At 51.6% G+C, this 20,532-nt stretch overlaps 1 pseudogene; it reads left to right on the top strand.

Annotated features, from left to right (window-relative positions):
- Positions 1-16,696: 16,696 nt before the first annotated feature.
- LOC119339780 overlaps positions 16,697-20,532 on the top strand; it is a 12,007-nt pseudogene continuing 8,171 nt past the window's right edge.

Here is a 20,532-nt window from a genome sequence, read left to right as displayed (position 1 = left end):
GATTTTCCAGACTCAGAATTGATTGTGGTCTGATTCTGATGATTCTATAGAATTAAAACGAGTTCTTTCTAGCTTTTGATTTTCCAGACCCAGAATCTTCATAATCGGGTCAAAAGAACTGGGCCTATATCATCTCCGCAGTAGTAGTACGCTAGAAACAATTAAGCAAGATGGAATCGACCAGTATTCGATGCATGTCACGTGAAACGTGCAAAAACAGCGGTAGAAACCACGCAGCTGTAGCAGGGTAGAGGCGTGCCAAGCTCCTCAATCAGACGATACCTAGCATACACACTCGCCCACCCAGTTAGCTAGCTACTCTACAAGCTCCTGCCACCGCTCGACGACGGTCTGAGACGCGGGGATCCATCTGAAGCAGATCGAATATGCAACGACCTGGGCTGGGCTGCGCCCACCGGTGTGTGTGTGAGTAGCCTGATGGGCCAGCCCACTGTGGCCTGTAACAATACCTACATATAGCCTAGCTCGAGGAAAACAGGGCATCCATCTGTAATACTGAATATTGTTATCTCTGTAATCCCAAGCCTTCCTCTGTGCTTCTTCTTCCTCCCCACGCCATACACCTTTGTCTCTACATACCACATCCTGGCGTGACGCAAGGAGTTGCTGCGATCCCCTAGCATCTGCTACTCAGAGCCCAACCGATCCGCCTCCTCCGATCCAAAAATTCTCGCGATCTCCAGATCAATCCATCGATAAGCTCCTAATTCCAGGCAAAAGGTGCGGATCCCCTCGGGCGATTCCGCGCAAAACACTTCGGTGTACCTGCGTCTAGTCGAGCAGATCGAGCGGCACCAACGGCGCATTCCAACAAGCCGACGCTCTCAGCTAGCATGGCGGCGGTGGAGCTCTCCGTGGTGGATCTGCAGAAATTGGTGCAGGACACGATCCAGCAGAGCAAGGCGGTCTTAGATGTGAGTGCCGCCACATCGGAGAGGGTGAACGAGCTCCAGGACTCTCTCGACATGTACGGATCCTCGTCCGCCAAGGCATACAATGCGCTCACGCAGACGACCAGGGCCTCGCTCGGTCGCACTGAGGCCACCCTCGGCCACGTCCTCATCGCCAACAATTCCCTCGACGCCGATGGCCGAGATGAAGCGCGCGCTGGATGGGAGTAGTGTTCCGCGTCGACCAGCTGGAGAAGGTACCAACAACGGTTACTTCGCAGCGACCGCCAACGCCACCACTGCGCTCCGGCACACTCCGTATGGAAGGACAGAGTAGCTTGCAAGCACTGCAGCCAACCGATCAGCGAGGGATCCGTCTGAATCGACAACAACCACACGGCGGTGACTTGTCTCAGTCCCGATCCCCTGCCAGTGAGTATTTCTCGGATGATCATGAGGACCTAGATCACTCCCCTGATTACAGCCACCGATCGCATCACACCAAATACAGACCACGCGTTCCTCGATCTGAATTTCCCAAGTTTGATGGAGAGGATCCCAAATGGTGGAAATTGTAGTGTGAAAAATATTTCTGGATGTACAATGTGCAGCAATAGTTATGGGTCGATTTTGCAACAATGCATTATGCAGGCAATGCATCTCGATGGCTTCAGACTTACGAAGCCATGCATACGGTTGACAGTTGGGCAGCCCTCCGTGTCGCGGTGTTCACCAAATTCAACAGAAACACATACACCAGAGATAATGATGTGTTCTTTGCACTGAAACAAACTGACACGGTGGATGATTATGCACATCTCTTTGAGGAGCACATGCATAAGATGTTGGTTTATAATCAGTGTTATGACGAGACGTTCTTCATTAACCGTTTTGTTGAAGGTCTCAAGCCAGCTATAAGAGCACCTGTTAAGCTGCAACAGCCGAGTACAATGGATTTGGCTTACTCACAAAAACAAACACAAGAAGCATTGCTGGTGAAAGACACAACCAAATTCAGCAAGAAATGGGAGCCACGGTTCAGTTCCAAACCATATGTGCATCAGGGTATAATGGGGGCCTCTCCGACAGACAAACGGTCAGAGGATCAAGTTAAAGTGCTTGACAGAGTGGATACACTCTGGGCTCAGCGTAGGGCGAGAGGGGAATGCTTTAAGTGCGGTGAGAAATATGGCCCTGGCCACAAATGCCCCAGTAAAGTGCAATTACATGTAATGGAAGAGTTATGGGATGCACTGCAGTCGTCTGAGTCTGTTTCTAGTGAATCTGACAGTGAGCAGGTTTCCCAGCTGAGGGAGTCCCGGACTAGGGGGTGTCCGGATAGCCGGACTATCGTCACGGCCGGACTCCAAGACTATGAAGATAAAAGATTGAAGACTTCGTCCCGTGTCCGGATGGGACTTTCCTTGGCGTGGAAGGCAAGCTTGGCGATACGGATATGTAGATCTCCTACCATTGTAACCGACTCTGTGTAACCCTAACCTATCCGGTGTCTATATAAACCGAAGGGTTTTAGTCCGTAGGACACAACAACTACAACATCAACAATCATACCATAGGCTAGCTTCTAGGGTTTAGCCTCCTTGATCTCGTGGTAGATCTACTCTTGTACTACCCATATCATCAATATTAATCAAGCAGGAGTAGGGTTTACCTCCATCGAGAGGGCCCGAACCTGGGTAAAAACATTGTGTCCCTTGTCTCCTGTTACCATCCGCCTAGACGCATAGTTCGGGACCCCCTACCCGAGATCCGCCGGTTTTGACACCGACATTGGTGCTTTCATTGAGAGTTCCTCTGTGTCGTCACCAATAGGCCCGATGGCTCCTTCGATCATCCACAACGACGCGGGCCAGGGTGAGACTTTTCTCCCCGGACAGATCTTCGTGTTCGGCGGCTTTGCACTGCGGGCCAATTCGCTTGGCCATCTGGAACAGATCGAAAGCTACGCCCCTGGTCATCAGGTCAGATTTGGAAGTTTGAACTATACGGCCGATATCCGCGGAGACTTGATCTTCGACGGATTCGAGCCGCAGCCAAGCGTGCCACACTGTCTCGATGGGCATGATCTCGCTCTGCAGCCGAACAGTGCCCCAGAGGCCGCATCAGTATCTGCTCCGACCCTTAATCCGGAGCCGGATTCCCCGATCGAGGACGGGTGGTTGGACACCGCCTCGGGGGCTACAATCTCTATGGTGATCGAGCCGAACTCCATCCCTGCCCTTTGCGAAGACCTCGACTCCAGGGTGTCGGACTCCTCTCCGGACTCCGAACCCTCTGCGCCCCTGCCAATTGAATCCGATTGGGCGCCGGTCATGGAGTTCACTGCCGCGGACATTTTTCAGCACTCGCCCATTGGCGACATCCTGAATTCACTAAAGTCTCTCTCTTTATCCGGAGAGCCCTAGCCGGACTACGGACAGGAAGGTTGGGATGCGGGCGACGAAGAAATTCAACGCCCACTCACCACCCACTTTGTAGCCACTGTCGATGATTTAACCGACATGCTCGATTATGACTCCGAAGACATCGACGATATGGACGACGACGCCGGAGACAACCAAGACCCAGCGCCTACGGGGCACTGGAAGGCCACCTCGTCATATGACATATACATGGTGGACATCCCGAAAGATGGGAACGGCGATGGAACAACGGAGGATGACCCCTCCAAGAAACAGCCGAAGCGCCGACGTCAGCGGCGCTGCTCTAAATCCCGTCACAATAAAAACGGTGATTCCGGCACGGGAGATAATAGCACTCCGGACAGTGCCGAAGAGAACCCCCTCCAGCAGGATTCAGCGCGGGAGGAGGAAGAAGCAAGTCCGCACGATAGTGCGGCAGAAAGAGAGGTCGAGGACGATAATTAAGCGCCTCCCTCCGAAGATGAGGCAAGCCTCGACGACGACGAATTTGTCGTGCCTGAGGATCCCGCCGAACAGGAGCGTTTTAAACGCAGGCTTATAGCCACGGCAAGCAGCCTCAAGAAAAAGCAGCAGCAGCTTAGAGCTGATCAAGACCTGCTAGCTGACAGATGGACTGAAGTCCTTGCAGCCGAAGAGTATGAACTCGAACGCCCCTCCAAAAGCTACCCCAAACGCAGGCCGTTGCCTCGACTAGAGAAGGAAGCACCCAAGTCGCCAGTGCACGACATGGCAGACCGGCCACCCCGTGGCCGCGACAGAGAAGCCTCTCGACCCTCCGCTCAAGCCACACCCCGACGCCGCTCAAAAAGTACCAAGGCAAGGGAAAACGTGCCGGACTTGCGAGATATATTGGAGGATAAGGCAAAACATACAAGGTCGATCTACGGATCGCGTGGGCGCCCAGCAACACGGGATGATTACCGTCGCGCCGGATACAGCAAAACCGGCCGGGCCGAGCACAGTAGACAAATCTCGTATGAGCTACGTCGTGATATAGCCCAATACAGAGGCGCCGCACACCCACTATGCTTCACATATGAAGTAATGGATCATCAAATCCCAGAGGGCTTCAAGCCCGTAAACATCGAATCATACGATGGTACCACAGATCCTGCGGTCTGGATCGAGGATTATCTCCCCCATATCCACATGGCCCGCGGTGATGATCTACATGCCATCAAGTAACTCCCCCTGAAGCTTAAAGGACCAGCTCGGCATTGGCTCAACAGCTTGCCAGCAGAATCAATTGGTTGTTGGGAGGACCTGGAAGCCGCATTCCTTGATAACTTCCAGGGCACATATGTGCGACCACCAGACGCCGATGACCTTGGCCACATAATTCAGCAGCCAGAAGAATCGGCCAGACAATTCTGGACTCGGTTCCTAACAAAGAAAAATCAAATCGTTGACTGTCTGGATGCAGAGGCCCTTGCAGCCTTCAAACATAACATCCGTGACGAGTGGCTTGCCCGGCACCTAGGACAGGAAAAGCCGAAATCTATGGCAGCCCTCACAACCCTCATGACTCGCTTTTGTGCGGGAGAGGATAACTGGCTAGCTCGAAGCAACAACTTGGCCAAACATCCTGATAGTCCGGATACCACGGACAATAATGGCAGGTCGCGTCGCAACAAGAACAAGTGTCGCATTAACGGCGATAATACTGAAGATACGGCCATCAATGCCGGATTCAGAGGCTCTAAACCCGGTCAGCGGAAGAAGCCATTCAAAAGAAATACCCAGGGCCCGTCCAACTTGGACCGAATACTCGATCGCTTGTGCCAGATACATGGCACCCCGAAAACCCAGCCAATCACACCAACAGGGACTGTTGGGTGTTCAAGCAAGCAGGCAAGTTAAGTGCCAAACTCAATAACAAGGGGCTGTATAGCGATGACGAGGAAGAGCCCCGGCCGCCGAGCAATAAAGGACAGAAGGGTTTTCCTACGCAAGTGCGGACGGTGAACATGATATACGCAACCCACATACCCAAAAGGAAGCAGAAGCGTGCACTAAGGGACATATATGCGATGGAGCCAGTCGCCCCAAAGTTCAACCCATGGTCTTCCTGCCCGATCACCTTCGATCGAAGGGACCACCCCACTAGCATCCGTCACGGCGGCTTCGCCGCATTGGTTCTTGACCCAATTATCGACGGATTTCACCTCACTAGAGTCCTGATGGACGGCGGCAGCATCCTGAACCTGCTTTATTAGGATACAGTGCGCAAAATGGGCATTGACCCCTCAAGGATTAAACCTACAAATACGACCTTTAAAGGCGTCATACTGGGTGTAGAGGCCAGTTGTACAGGCTCAGTTACACTCGAAGTGGTATTCGGATCTCCGGATAACTTCCGAAGCGAAGAGTTAATCTTTGACATCGTCCCATTTCGCAGCGGCTATCACGCACTGCTCGGACGAACCGCATTTGCCAAGTTCAATGCGGTGCCGCACTACGCATACCTCAAGCTCAAGATGCCAGGCCCTCGAGGAGTAATCACGGTAAATGGAAACACCGAACACTCTCTCCGGACGGAGGAGCATACGGCGGCCCTCGCGGCGGAGGTGCAAAGCAGCCTCTCACGGCAATTCTCGAGTCCGACCACTAAGCGTCCGGACACTGCCAAGCGCGCCCGGAGTAACCTGCAACAAGACCACCTGGCACGATTCAAGCACGAGTAGCAATCCAGCCCCAACCCCAGCCCTCACGAAATTGCGAAACCAGTATTACGCGTACATAATTACGCTCTGGAGATACCATGGGCATATGGGGAGGGGCAAGACGACGGCACGCCAAGAGTGCGGCTCGACCGCACCAGGGGCTACCGTTTGTGTCATTTCTTTTTTTTTTCTTTTTTTTCCTTCTTTCTTTTCTTTTTTACTTTCAGGACTCCGTCTTCGAACAGTCCTGTCCGGCACTTGAATCGCCGAACTCACGATGCAACAACCAGGGAAGCGGAAGGCCACGTCAAGTGCTCAGGTGGTCTCTGTTATGAGCATTATACCTGTTTTACATACCATCCCGCAGCTTACCCCTGGAGGGGGACATGTTAGATAGTCCCATCCCTTGCTTACCGCACTATTTGTATCATTCTGCTTCCATTGCAGTACCTTTTTGAATAAACAATACATAGCTCTTGCTTATTATTGCTTTAATTCCTTTATATATATACATATGTTCCTTTCACGACATGTTGCAATCGTACACTGTGGCACGGCCAATACACCAGGGGCTTGAGTATCCCAAAATTATGGTGTGATAAAGTCCGAACACTTTCATAAGTGCGGCACCCCGAACTTATAGCATTATATGAATTGGCTCCGAATCATGTCTTGGGTCAATAGTTGGGTTTGCCCGGCTCCCGTGTTTTGGTACCTTACGTTCCGCTATATCGGCTAAGGTAGCACCGGGAGAACCACTGCGATTGTGCCCCAGTTATCCTGGGTCGAGCACCTCAGTGGAGAAAGCTAAAACTGACTGTCATGATAAGGCGAGAGCCGGCCGCTGTTCGAAAGGTTTTTTCAGGTCCCTAAAGACTTATGCCGCTTAGAGCGAGGAACCGGAATTATTCGGCCAAGGCGTGGATAGCGCCCCGAACTCGGTCTTCCGAATACTACGGGCTTCGCCGAAATTTAAAATTATAGAATTCTATGGCTAAGTGAGAGTGTTCAAGCATTATAAGTCCGGTTGCCTTGTTCGCTGTGTTGAGCACCTCCCTAGATGGACCCAAGAATGGGAACAAGAGTGCTCAAGTTTATCCCGAACACCCCAGCACTCGTGGCATGGGGGCTGAAGCCAACGACTTGCCATCTCTCAAATTCGATAAATGACCGCACAGAAGGTAATATTTTAAATTAATAAGAGTTGCTTAGCGCATATGAACAAGTTTTCAGCGTACAGAATAACAAACGCGAGCCTATTCAAAAATTACATCCTTGGAGCACCCATCCGCTATTCGGCGAGCACCCTTCAGGAGGCCCTCATAATACATTTCGGGCGTGCGATGCTCATGGCCCTTCGGTGGCCCGTCCGTCACAAGCTTCTCCGCATCCAGCTTGCCCCAGTGCACTTTAGCACGGGCAAGGGCCCGACGGACCCCTTCAATGCAGACGGAGCGCTTGATAACTTCAAGCCGCGGACAGGCATCCACCAGCCGCTGCACCAAGCCGAAGTAGCTCCCGGGCATGGCCTCCAATGGCCACAGCCGCTCTATAAGGCCCCTCATGGCCTGTTCGGCGACCTTGTGGAGCTCGACCAGCTGCTTCAGCTGGTCGCTTAGGGGCACCGGATGTCCGGCCTCAGCATACTGAGACCAGAACACCTTCTCCGTGGAGCTCACCTCCTGGGCGCGGTAGAACGCGGCAGCATCAGACGCACTACGGGGCAAATCTGCGAATGCTCCTAGAGAGCTCCGAATCCGGGTAAGTAATAGGTAATTGACTTTTACATTCTTGCTTTGCATAAAGAATGCCTTACCCGCCGCTATCTTCTTTAGTGCTTCGATTTCTTGGAGGGCTTTTTGGGCCTCGGCCTTAGCAGCTTTGGCACTCTCAAGAGCCGAGGCAAGCTCGGACTCTCGGGTCTTCGAGTCACGCTCCAAACCCTTGTGTTTTTTCACGAGAATCTGGAGCTCTTGCCGCACCTCCGCCAGCTGCGCCTCCCCTTTCTCTCGCTCGGTGCGCTCCGCAGCCGCTTTGTTTTCGGCCACGGCCACCGCTTCCCTCAGGGTATCCACCTCGTTCGTGGCCCCTGCGGTACCCATGTTATTCCTGTTATTTTTTGCAACCAAAACATTTTCCATAAGGTATTTCTTTATTAAGGTATTTCTTACCTTCCTTGTCCTCGAGCTGCTTCTTGGCTTGTCCGAGCTCGTTCTCGGAACGCTCGAGGTTCTGCTTCAATGTATTGACCTCCGCAGTCAGTGCGGCAGAGGTCAGCAGCACAGCCTGCATTCCCATATTGACATACTTATATTAGACTCCTGCGTATATCTTTTTAGATCCTCAGTCCGGCTTTTCTTTCCGAACACCGAACTAAGCATCAGGGGCTACTGTCTATGCGGTAACATTTTTATATGTTTTAAACTCACCTCAAAGCCTGTTAGAAGGCTGGTACAGGCTTCGGTCAGTCCGCTCTTGGCGGACTGAACTGTCCGGATCACCGCACTCATAATAGTGCGGTGCTCCTCCTCGATGGAGGCGCCATTGAGCGCCTCCAGTAAGCTATCCGGTGCCTCCGGTTGGACGGAGGACACCAGCGTCTTACCCTTCTTGCGAAGGATCCGCTTTCCGGACTTCGGAACCGCTGATGGTTCTGGCATGGAGTCCGGACAAGGGTCGGGCTTAGAGCCCCTGGGGGTCTTGCCCCCCGCGCGCCTGGAGTCCGGGAGGTCGCCTGGAGTCCGGGAGGTCGCCTTGTGGCGCCTCCTGCGCTACCTCCTCTTGACCAAGCCCTCCTTGGGGCCCCACCGCGGTGTCGTCCGCGGCGTGAGGCGAGGAGGCGGCCGGAGGCGAGGCACTCTCCATTTCCGACGAGCCCAGGGACCCGCTCGATGAATTGGGAAGCTCGCCCTTAGGCGGGCTGCATGATTGTTCGGCATTAGAGAACACTATGCAATTATGAAAAACCATGGGTATCTGGACACTTACGATCTCGCCAGGGGCTTGGCCCTTGTTGGCCAGTCCTCCTTGTCGTCGTCAACGTTGGTGGAGAAGTCCGGAGGAAGGGTTCTTCCCTTCTTGGACCCTCCGGCCTCCCCCGTTGGGACGGCCTTCCTTTTCTTCTCCTCCCTCACTGGGGGAGGAGCTTCTTCTTCTTCCTCCTCGTCCTCAGGAGAAGATTCTGCTTCAGAATCTGACAGCACCTGGCGTCGGGAACTCCTTCGAGTTCCTGTGGCCTCCTTCTTGGCCTTCTTCTCCGGCACCACATGAGGCGCCGGAGCCAACAACCCCGTCAATCGGGCGTCCTCCGGGTCTTCCGGCAAAGGAGCTGGACAGTTAATCTATCCGGCCGTCTTCAGCCAGTCCTGTCAAAAATTAGGGAGTTTTAGATCCCGCATAGAATCAATCTATGAAAAAAGAGTCCCGTAAAGGGTAAAATAACTTACCTCGCCGGCTGGACGTCGTGCGCTGTACCCGCGATCTTTGGTAGCGGATGTTGGGGCTTCAGCACCCTTGAACAGCACCTTCTAGGCATCTTCGTACATAGTGTCGAAGAGCCGGCTCAAGGTTCGGTGCTGTGCCGGATCGAACTCCCACAAATTAAAGGCCCGTCGTTGGCAGGGGAGAATCCGGCGGATGAGCATCACCTGGATTACGTCGACAAGCTTGAGATTCTTGTCCACCAGGTTTTGGACGCATGTCTGGAGTCCCGATAGCTCTTCCGAATCCCCCCACGTCAGGCCCGTTTCTTTCCATGACGAGAGCCGTGTGGGGAAGCCAGATCTGAATTCGGGGGCCGCCGCCCATTCAGGGTCGCGTGGCTCGGTGATGTAGAACCACCCTGATTGCCACCCCTTTATTGTCTCCACAAAGCGCCCTCGCGCCATAGGACCTTGGCCATCTTGCCAACCATGGCGCCTCCGCACTCCGCTTGACGGCCGCCCACTACCTTCGGCCGGACATTGAAGATCTTCAGCCATAAGCCGAAGTGGGGCTGGATGCAGAGGAAGGCCTCACACACAACGATAAACGCCGAAATGTTGAGGATGAAATTCGGGGCCAGGTCGTGGAAGTCCAGGCCGTAGTAGAACATGAGCCCCCGGACGAAAGGGTGAAGTGGAAAACCTAGTCCGCGGAGGAAGTGGGGTAGAAACACTACCCTCTCATGGGGCTCGGGGGTTGGAATGAGCTGCCCCGCTTCGGGCAGCCTGTACGCGATGTTGCCGGACAAGTATCCGGCCTCCTGCAACTTGGTGATGTGCCCTTCCTTGACGGAGGAGGCCATCCACCTGCCTCCTGCTCCTGACATGATTGGAGAAAGGTCGAGGTGGGATGTGCGGACTTGGGCGCTAGAGCTCGAGTGCACGGAAATGGATAAGCAAAGGAGGAAGAAGGCGTAGGTGAAAAGGTGGATCCTTATCCCCTTATATGGACGGACGAAGCTATGCGTCCCCCACCAGCCTGGTAAAACTCGCTTATTCCCCAAGCGCCGTAATCAATGGCGCGGATGGGTTACCCACGTCCGTATTGATGAGAATCCCGGAATAAGGGGGCACGATCTATGCTTTGATAAGACGTGCCAAGGAAACTGCCTCGCTAAACACGCTGAGGTGGAACAGTAAAAAACGATTCATATAAAGGCCTGGCCGTGGTGTGATGTCACGCCGCGGAATACGTCAGCAGATCTGTGCAAAAGTTATTCTCTCTACGGTGTTATGTGGAACTTGTTTTGCAGAGCCGGACACTATCCTTGTGTTCAAAACCTTCTATGAAGTATTCGGAGGAGGAACCCGCCTTGCAATGCCGAAGACAATATGCGCGCCGGACTCATCGTCATTGAAGCCAGGTTCAGGGGCTACTGAGGGAGTCCCGGACTAGGGGGTGTCCGGATAGCCGGACTATCGTCACGGCCGGACTCCAAGAGTATGAAGATACAAGATTGAAGACTTCGTCCCGTGTCCGGATGGGACTTTCCTTGGCGTGGAAGGCAAGCTTGGCGATACGGATATGTAGATCTCCTATCATTCTAACCGACTCTGTGTAACCCTAACCTATCCGGTGTCTATATAAACCGGAGGGTTTTAGTCCGTAGGACACAACAACTACAACATCAACAATCATACCATAGGCTAGCTTCTAGGATTTAGCCTCCTTGATCTCGTGGTAGATCTACTCTTGTACTACCCATATCATCAATATTAATCAAGCAGGAGTAGGGTTTTACCTCCATCGAGAGGGCCCCAACCTGGGTAAAAACATTGTGTCCCTTGTCTCCTGTTACCATCCGCCTAGACGCACAGTTCGGGACCCCCTACCCGAGATCCGCCGGTTTTGACACTGACACCAGCCCTTCGACAAAGACAGTGATGACTATATGAAACTGTCCGTACAATAAGCTACTGGAACATCTTCTAAAGAGAGTATCAAGTTGCAAGGCATGGTGGGCAAGCGTCAGCTACTCATTCTGGTGGATTCTGGCAGCTCCACTAACTTCATTCGAGCTGATTTGGCAAAGGAACTGAAGTGCTCAACTGAAGAAATCCCTGCTGCAACTATGACTGCGGCAAATGGAGGCAGTTTGCCCTGCAATACACACGTACCCAACCTACAATGGTTCTGTCAATGGAATACCTTCAACACCCAATTCAAGGTTCTTCCATTGGGCACCTATGTTATCATCCTGGGAATGCAGTGGCTGGAAACGATGAGCCCTATGTGGGTCGACTGGAGAAACAAGGTCATGAGGTTTAAATACCAAGGAACAAGAATCACACTCAGGGGAGTTAAAGATAAACTTACCTCTTGCACAACCATTTATGGGAAAGACTTACAAGGACTTTTGAATACTGGAGCAGTTGAGCAAGTAATTCACCTCTGTCATATGGAAGAGAGACCTATGGTAGAAACCTGCATTCCACCTGAGGTTCAACCACTTATTGACAAGCACCAGCAATTGTTCACTACTCCTGACACTTTGCCTCCCCACAGGGAGTTTGACCATCGGATACCTCTACTACCTGGAGCAAAACCTATCAATGATAAACCATACCAGTACAATCCTATGCAAAAGCAAGAAATAGAAACTCAAGTAGCTACTATGCTTACCCAAGGAGTTATCCAACATAGCACTAGCTCCTTTGCCTCCCCTATGTTGCTGGTCAGAAAGAAAGATGGTACCTGGAGATTCTGTGTAGATTATAGAAGGCTTAACTCAGTGACAGTACAACACAAATATCCAATGCCTATTGTGGAAGAACTTCTGGATGAACTAGCAGGAGAAAAAATAGTTCACAAAGTTGGATTTGAGGGCTGGCTACCATCAGATCAAATTGGTTGATGGGGAAGAGCACAAAACTGCAATTAAAACACATCATGGCCTGTATGAATTCAAAGTAATGCCATTTGGGTTAACTAATGCCCCTGCAACTTTTCAAGCTGCCATGAATATCTTGTTTGCACTTTTACTGAGAAAATGTTTTCTAGTATTTATGGATGATATTCTTATCTATAGTGAAACATTGGAAGAGCATTTAGAACATTTGGAACAAGTCTTCACTATTCCGCAAGAAAACCAGTTGTATGTGAAGTTCAGCAAGTGCTCCTTTGCCCAACAGGAGCTGGAATACTTAGGTCATGTGATCAGTGGAGCTGGAGTCCAAACTAACCCTGCTAAAATTGCAACTCTGAAAGATTGGCCAGTACCAACCAATATGAAGGAAGTAAGAGGTTTTTTAGGCCTTCCCGGATATTATAGAAGGTTCATCAAACACTATGGCATTATCAGCAGGAGCCTCTCTGATTTACTGAAAGACGTGATGTTCACTTGGACACCTACTACAGAAGCTGCATTTCAGAGTTTGAAAACTGCCCTAGCTCAAACCCCTGTACTAGCACTGCCTAATTTCAAAAAACCATTTGTGATTGAGATTGATGCTAGCAACAATGGAATTGGGGCACTGTTAATGCAAGAAGGACATCCTATTTCCTACTTAAGAAAAGCCCTGGGTCCCAAAGCTCAAGCCCTCTCCACTTATGAAAAAGAGTGTCTAGTTGTCATATTAGCTGTGGATAAGTGGAGAAGTTACTCACATCATGCTCCATTTACTTTGGAAACAGATCATAAAAGCTTGACACATTTACAAGATCAGCAAATCAGTAGCCCTATGCAACAAAAGGCACTCTTGAAGTTGTTGGGACTGAGGTATAAGATCTTATACAAGAAAGGACAGGATAATACTCACTACTAGGGAAAAGCTTATAGGCAGACGCTTACTACTAGCGCGGGTTTATACCCCTCGCTACTGCTACTTACTAGTAGCGCGGGTTTTTACCCCTCGCTACTAATAAGTTGATAGTAGTAGTGTGGGTTTTTACCCCTTGCTACTACTAAGTGATTTCCACCGTGCCTCCCGGGACCAGCCGTAGTAGTAACGCGGATTATAAACCCACGCTACTACTAAGTCGATAGTAGTAGCGTGGGTTATAAACCCCACGCTACTACTAAGTGGCCTCCACCATGCACTCCGGGACAATGCCATAGTAGTAGCGTGGGTATAAACCCAGTGCTACTATTATCAACCCACCAACACATGTATAAACATAGCGCACGGAGGCCCAATTCCAGACCCACACACTCTCTCAATTTCACTTCTCCCTCCCACATGTGACGCCCTTCCTTGCCCGTTGCAACTACTGGCCTCGCACCTCGACGTCTCCCTCAAATCCGGCGACCTCCTCTTCCACCGTAGCCCCTCCTTCCTCCTCCTCCTCCTCCTCTGCTGCCCCTCCTTCCTCCTACTCCTCCTCCTCCTCTGCTGCCCCTCCTTCCTCCTCCTCCTCCTTCTCCTCCTCCGCTGCTGGAAGGAGAGGAAGATCCAACAGAGCGCCGCCCATGACAACGACCAGATCTTTGATGAACGCAACCCATGGTGTCACCTAGGGTTTCGGCTCCAACTCCGGCGGCCACCGGTGAGTTGCTGCACCTACTCGTCTCTCTCTCTCTCTCTCTCTCTCTCTCTCTCTCTCTCTCTCTCTCTCTCTCTTCGTCTTCTAATCCTTATCTCTTTTTTATAGCAGCAGCAAAGAAGAGGTGTGGAGAAGAGTTGGATGGGGAAGAACCATCACCATGGACGACTTCATCCCCTCCAGGATCAGCATCGACCATGCATGAAGAGGACGATGACGCCTAGCTAGCAGCAGCAGCCATGGTTCGATTTTTTTCTAATTCCTAATTAGTTAGCAGTAGCGAGGCTCCAGACCCATGCTACTACTAGTTAGTAGTAGCGCGGGTGGTATCCACGCTACTACTAACAGACGTAGTAGTACTACGAGTTAGCTGTAGCGCCATATCAGTAGCACGGGCACCCGCGCTACTGGTATACCTAAAACCCGTGCTACTGCTAGGCTTTTCCATAGTAGTGACTGCTTCTAATGCTCTCTCAAGATCACCTACTCCTAGTGAACTACATACAATTTCTTTTTGCACATCCAAATGGTTGACTGTTGTATCCGAAGGATGTCAGCAACATGAGGAGGACAAACAACTACTCCAAGAATTAGCACTATCTGGCTCTAATGACAAGGGATATGTATTACATCAAGGCATCATCAGATACAAAGACAGGGTGTGGCTGGGTCATAATACTGAAGCTCACAAAGCAATCAAGTTATCCTTACATTCTAGTGGAGTGGGGGGTCACTCGGGCTTCCAGGGTACATACCAAAGGATCAAAGCTCTGTTTGCTTGGCCTTCCATGAAGCAAGATATCCAAAACTATGTTAAAGGATGTACCGTGTGTCACCAAGCTAAAGCTGAACATATCAGAAAGCCATGCCTGCTCAGCCCTCTGCCAGTACCTAAAGAAGCATGGAATTTGGTTACCATGGATTTTATTGGAGGTCTACCCAAGAGAAAGAATTTTGACACTATCTTGGTGGTCATTGACAAGTTCAGCAAGTATGGCCACTTCCTGCCTCTGGCTCATCCATTCACTGCCCTCCAAGTATCCCAAGTATACCTGGACAATGTGTATAAACTGCATGGTCTGCCCATGGTGATAGTCACTGGCAGAGATCCTATTTTCACAAGCACTCTGTGGCAGGAGCTGTGCAAACTAACTGACACAAAGATGAACATGAGTTCTGCCAGTCATCCAGAAACTGATGGTCAATCTGAAAAACTCAACCAATGTCTCAAAACATTTCTGAGGTGCATGGTTCACTCAGCTCCCAAGAAAAGGGCTTATTGGCTACCACAAGCAGAGTACTGGCACAATAATATATCGCTCAGCACTGGGCAGAACACCATTCCAAGTTCTCTATGCATACCAACCAAGACACTCAAGCATTGCCAATCTCTAGAGTTCATTGTCCTTTGATCTGTCAGGCTGGTTAGCTGAGCGCAACCTTAAGCAGGGCCTGATTTGGGAACATCTTCTGCGTGCTCAACAGTGCATGTAAACACAAGAAGATAAACACCGCTCAGATCGCCAGTTTGTAGTGGGTGATTGGGCATACCTGAAACTTCAGTCGTATGTGCAGCAATTAGTAGTGAGGAGATCAAACCACAAGCTGGGATTCAAATACTTTGGTCCTTACCAGATTTTGGAAAAAGTGGGTGAAGTGGCTTGCCGGCTTGCCCTTCTAGCTGCCAACAAATTCCATCCAGTGGTCCACGTCTCTCTGTTGAAACCTGCACAACCTCCAACACAAGATAATAGCACCAGTGACATGGTTGCTGCTCTCCAGATCTCGACGCCGCTTCACCCTGCTCAAGTATTACAGTCTCGCTTGGTGCAGGTAGGCGTACATACACGACTGCAAGTGAAGCTTGCCTGGTGTGGCCTTCCCCTCGACGACAACATGGGAGTGGACATCACTGCTGGCACCAGCGACGACAGCAAGATGTTGAACAGTATGAGGGCGTCCTGTTTCTCAAGACGAGGGGCATGCAACGACCTGGGTTGCGCCCACCGGTGTGTGTGTATGAGTGGCCTGATGGGTCGACCCACTATGGCCTGTAACAATACCTACATATAGGCTAGCTTGAGGAGAATAGGACATCGATCTGTAATACTGAATATTGTTATCTCTGTAATCCCAAGCCTTCCTCTATGATTCTTCTTCCTGTCCAGACCATACACCTCTGTTTCTACCTACCACATCCTGGCGTGATGCAAGGAGTTTCCGCGATCCGGTAACATCGAAGACCCTCAAGGCTCCGGCCGGTGACGGTGTGTAACCATCTATCATCCCTTCTTTCTCCTCTCTCCCCAGCACAAATGCTCATCCCTTCTTGAGCTCTCTCCCCTCAGCTGGTCGATGGCATCGTCCTTACACTAAAGGCGTCTTAATTCGAGTCACACAAGAGAAGAAAATTTCTCCCGGTGAAGGAGATCTGAGCAAGGCGGGGGCAAGCGAGCAGAAGGAGAAGACCCTCCTGCTGCCATTCGATGCCGGTGAGTTTCCCAGTCTCTCCCTTGTGCTCCTCACTACCTCAGCGCAAATTCATCCGATCCATGAATGCTCACCTCTTGCGTGCTCTCACTCCCCTCATGTACATCTCTATCCGCCATGCTAGCTAGTTAGCTAGTGGTAGCGAAGTGGAGTGACTGCACAAGAGGTTGCTGCCTCTAACCAAGCACACATATATTTCCGTCTCTAAAGGAGCTAGCAATCAATGGCCGAGGCTGCTGTTATTGCGGTACTCAGAAACTTGAGCAACATTGTGATCCAGGAGACCACATTCTTGTGTGCAGTCACCCTTGAAGTGGGGCTCTTGAGAGCTGAGCTCGTGAGGTTGCAAGCGTACCTTAAAGACGCTGACAGTAAATGGAGCTCTGGAAATGCACTAGTTGTTGTCTTGGTGAAACAGATCAGAGATGTGGCTTACGAAGCTCAGAATGTCATTGAAGCTGCAGATTACATGGAAAACAGAAACAGGCTCAAGAGGGCATTCATGGGTGCTATCTCAAGGTATGCTCGCCTGCCGAGTGACTTGGCCACCCTTCATAAGATTGGTGTTGAAATTCAGTGTGTAAGGAGAAAGCTCACTGAGATTTTTGCAAGTGTGGATAATTTGAAAATTGATTTGGCTGACACGGTTGTAGTGGTGGATGAGCTTCCACAGGATTTCAGCGTTATGCACCAGAACTCATAAGATGATATTTTCATGGTTGGTTTTCAGGATGAGCATAATGAAATAGTTGGAAAATTAGTTGACAATGAGAGCATGCTTAGTGATGTGTCGATTGTTGCCATGGGTGGAGCAGGGAAAACAACACTCGCAAGAAAAGTATACACTTCATCCAGAGTCAAAGAGCACTTCAACACAATGGCTTGGGTGACCGTGTCTCAAACGTCCAAGGGCGTTGACTTACTAAGAATATTATGAAACAAATAATAGAGGGCAAAGATTGTTCTAGAGAAATTGATGAAATGGATGAGTACCAGGTGGGAAAGAAGATCCGTGATTTTCTCCTTCAAAAAAGATACCTAGTAGTTCTTGATGATGTGTGGGAAACAGACACATGGGAGCAGTTGAACACAAGAGTTAATGCCTTTCCAGATGCAACCAACGGCAGTAGAGTATTGTTAACTACACGGAAAGAAGATGTTGCAAATCATGTCCAAATGCCAACCTATGTCCATCCTTTGAAGAAGTTAGATGAAGAGAGGAGTTGGGAACTTTTTAGTAGCATAGCACTACCATCATATATTAGGTCTGTTATAGATGATGTGAATGAGTTTGAAAAACTTGGAAGAAAGCTTGCAAAGAAATGTGATGGATTGCCTCTTGCACTTGCCGTATTGGGGGGTCATTTGTCAAAGAATCTGAATAGACAAACATGGTCATATATCGGGTTGGCCATCAACCAAGGATACACAGATGATGCGAGACATACTAGCTCGCAGTTACAAAGATCTGTGAAGTCATTATTTGAAATCTTGTTTTCTCTATATTGCTGCTTTTCCTGACGATTTTGAAATATCAGTGTTCCACCTTATTCAATTATGGATAGAAGAAAGCCTTATTCCACATATAGCGGAAATGAGGGAGGCGGAAACTCGGCCGCCTGAGGCGGGCGGCCCTTTGCCGCCGTCGGTGGCCGGCTCTTCGCCGCCGCCGCCCCTTGCCATGATGTGTAGCGGGCCCTTGCCGCTTCCGGTGGCCGGATCTACGCCGCCGCGGCCGCCTCATGCCTCGACGGGAGAGTTGTTGGGTGGATCGCGCCCCGGATCGCTACATCCGATTGCCTCGATGGTGTCGGAAAGAAAGGAGGGGGCGTCGGGACCGTGAGCCAATTCAGCGCTGAAAGAGATTGGCCAGGGCCAAGGGAGATTCACGCAATGGCGTGTTCAGTTCATGGCGGAATCAGATCCTAGCAATTGGATCGAAGGCCGCGTCCGTCTCTCCCATCTTTCGTGCTGGATGACTTTATTCGATTTGGAGAATGACGTCCTAGCCGGCGACTACTTGCCGGACGGTGACTCGATCGAGGTAGGGATTCGTTTTAGCCTTGATGGTTTTCACGTGGTGGTTGGTGATCGTGTGCAGGTAGATCAACGTCCAACGAGATCAGAGATGATTGACTTGACGGAGACGACGGTGCCTGCGAGACCGGGAGGGCGATTTTGGGCTTTGATTGACAGCGATGATGAAGATCAAGAGGAAGATCACAAATCCACAGGTTCGTTACTGCCTCCTCAAGCTTCAGGACCGACGGAGTAGCCGCTGATCAAAAGGGGTTCTTGAACGTCGGCATTCGAAAACTCAAAATTCCAAACCGACAATGAAACCTTGGATCGGTCCGATTCCTAAGGTTTTCCGCGAACCTGTGACTTTATCTGAGTTTCTGCCGGATTCTTGGACTCTAGTTACTCGAAAAAAGAAGAACAAAGGAAAGAAGGGTCGATTGTCACCGCTGTCGAGGCCGTCGGTGGCGAGATCGGCGAGCGACATTCGAACTGCCAGAAGGGCTCGTTTGAATTCGCTTTTGGGTAATGAGGTCCGTTTGAATGAGGAGCCGGTCGTGGGCCTCCTAGACTCGGGCGACGCACAGTTGGGAGCCCAAGCCGAGCCCGTTGGCCGTTCCCGCACGTACAGGCGTGCATGTATCGATCTCGCCTCATGCCGTGGCTGCGCCTAGGGTTTTCGAACCAGGATTCCCGACGCTGCGAGAGGGACGAGCGCCTCGAGTCGCCTGCGCCGACAAGATGGTTGGACGCGGGCCGCCGCCCGGCAAGCGAGGACCACCGACCGCCGTTGGTGCGGATGCCGCCGTCGGTGCTGGTCATGGCACTCCAGCCGCCGCGGTGGTGGGGACTGTCGGGGGAGGCCACGCCGTTGCGCTCGCCGCTGCCGGTGGTGCTGCTGGGCGCGGGGGGCAACCACCGCAACTGCAGCAGGCAGGAACTGGTGCCGGCCGTGGTGCTCTCCTTCAACCGCGGCAAGGCTCGACCACCAGAGCAGGTGCTGCTCCCCCCTCAGGGTGGACGTACCGAGCAGGCTTTTCGGCCCGCTCGTGGCCCGTTCGGTCTTGGCCCGCTCGGTCCTGGCCCGCTACATAAATTGGACGGTCCGGTCTGCCATATCAGGCCCGAGAAAATGTCGGTCCGGTCCGGTCTTTAACCGAGCCGACCGAGCGGACCGAGAAACGCAGTCATCGTCGCGGACACCGGCAGCCGCTGGGTGAACCACCGTGTCCCCGAGCTTGCCCTCTCCTTCCTTGTTCTCCTCTTCGTGCCCCATAGCCTCTTTCCGCCCCTCGCCGTCGATGCCGTGCGTGCACTGCCGCCGTTCGCGAGTTCTCGATCACGGCAACAGTTTCAGCAGAGCACGCACGCACGCATGAAGCGCTGGGCCATGATTTTCGCATCGTGGGAGAAACGCTGGGCGGTGATTTTCTCGTCCAACAAATCAGGCAAGTGTTGTTTTGGAAGGTGCCAGATTTTATACCGCCAGCTTCCTATAATCACGTCATGCGCGATCTCATGGTACCGTTTCCTTTTGTTCAGTAAAACAGAAAACTGGAAGTACGAGAGAAACATGGCTTGATCCAAAAATCACGTTACCGTTTGATGATTAAATCCACGTTCCATTTGATCCGCTAATCACGCAAGGCCCGCACACGAGAAATCATGGGCTCATGCACACGATGGATTACTTGCATGCAACGGAAAAACTGCTAATCAACAAACATGTGCACGTTCATGGCAAAGAACCGCGGCGCCCACGCACTTCCCACGGCACGTCGCCCATCTCGATACCGGCGCTCGCGCATGTCACCCACCTCGCCACAGCACCTGCGCACGTCGTACACCTCGCCGCTGCACCCTGCAAGTCGCCGCCGGTGGTCGTTGGCCGGTCCGCTCGGTCCGGCCCGAGCTTCGTCGTCGCCAGTCTGGTCCCTGAAATCAGGACCGTCAGGCTGCTCGGTCCGGTCCGGCCCGGACCGCCGGCGGCCGGTCCAAACATCGGCTCGGACCCGGCCCGGACCGTGTCCACCCTGACAC

Source organism: Triticum dicoccoides, chromosome 7B (genome assembly GCF_002162155.2).
Source record: "Triticum dicoccoides isolate Atlit2015 ecotype Zavitan chromosome 7B, WEW_v2.0, whole genome shotgun sequence".
NCBI lineage: Eukaryota > Viridiplantae > Streptophyta > Magnoliopsida > Poales > Poaceae > Triticum > Triticum dicoccoides.
Note: the sequence above shows the minus strand (reverse complement) of the source record. Positions and strands in the feature narration are given on the sequence as shown.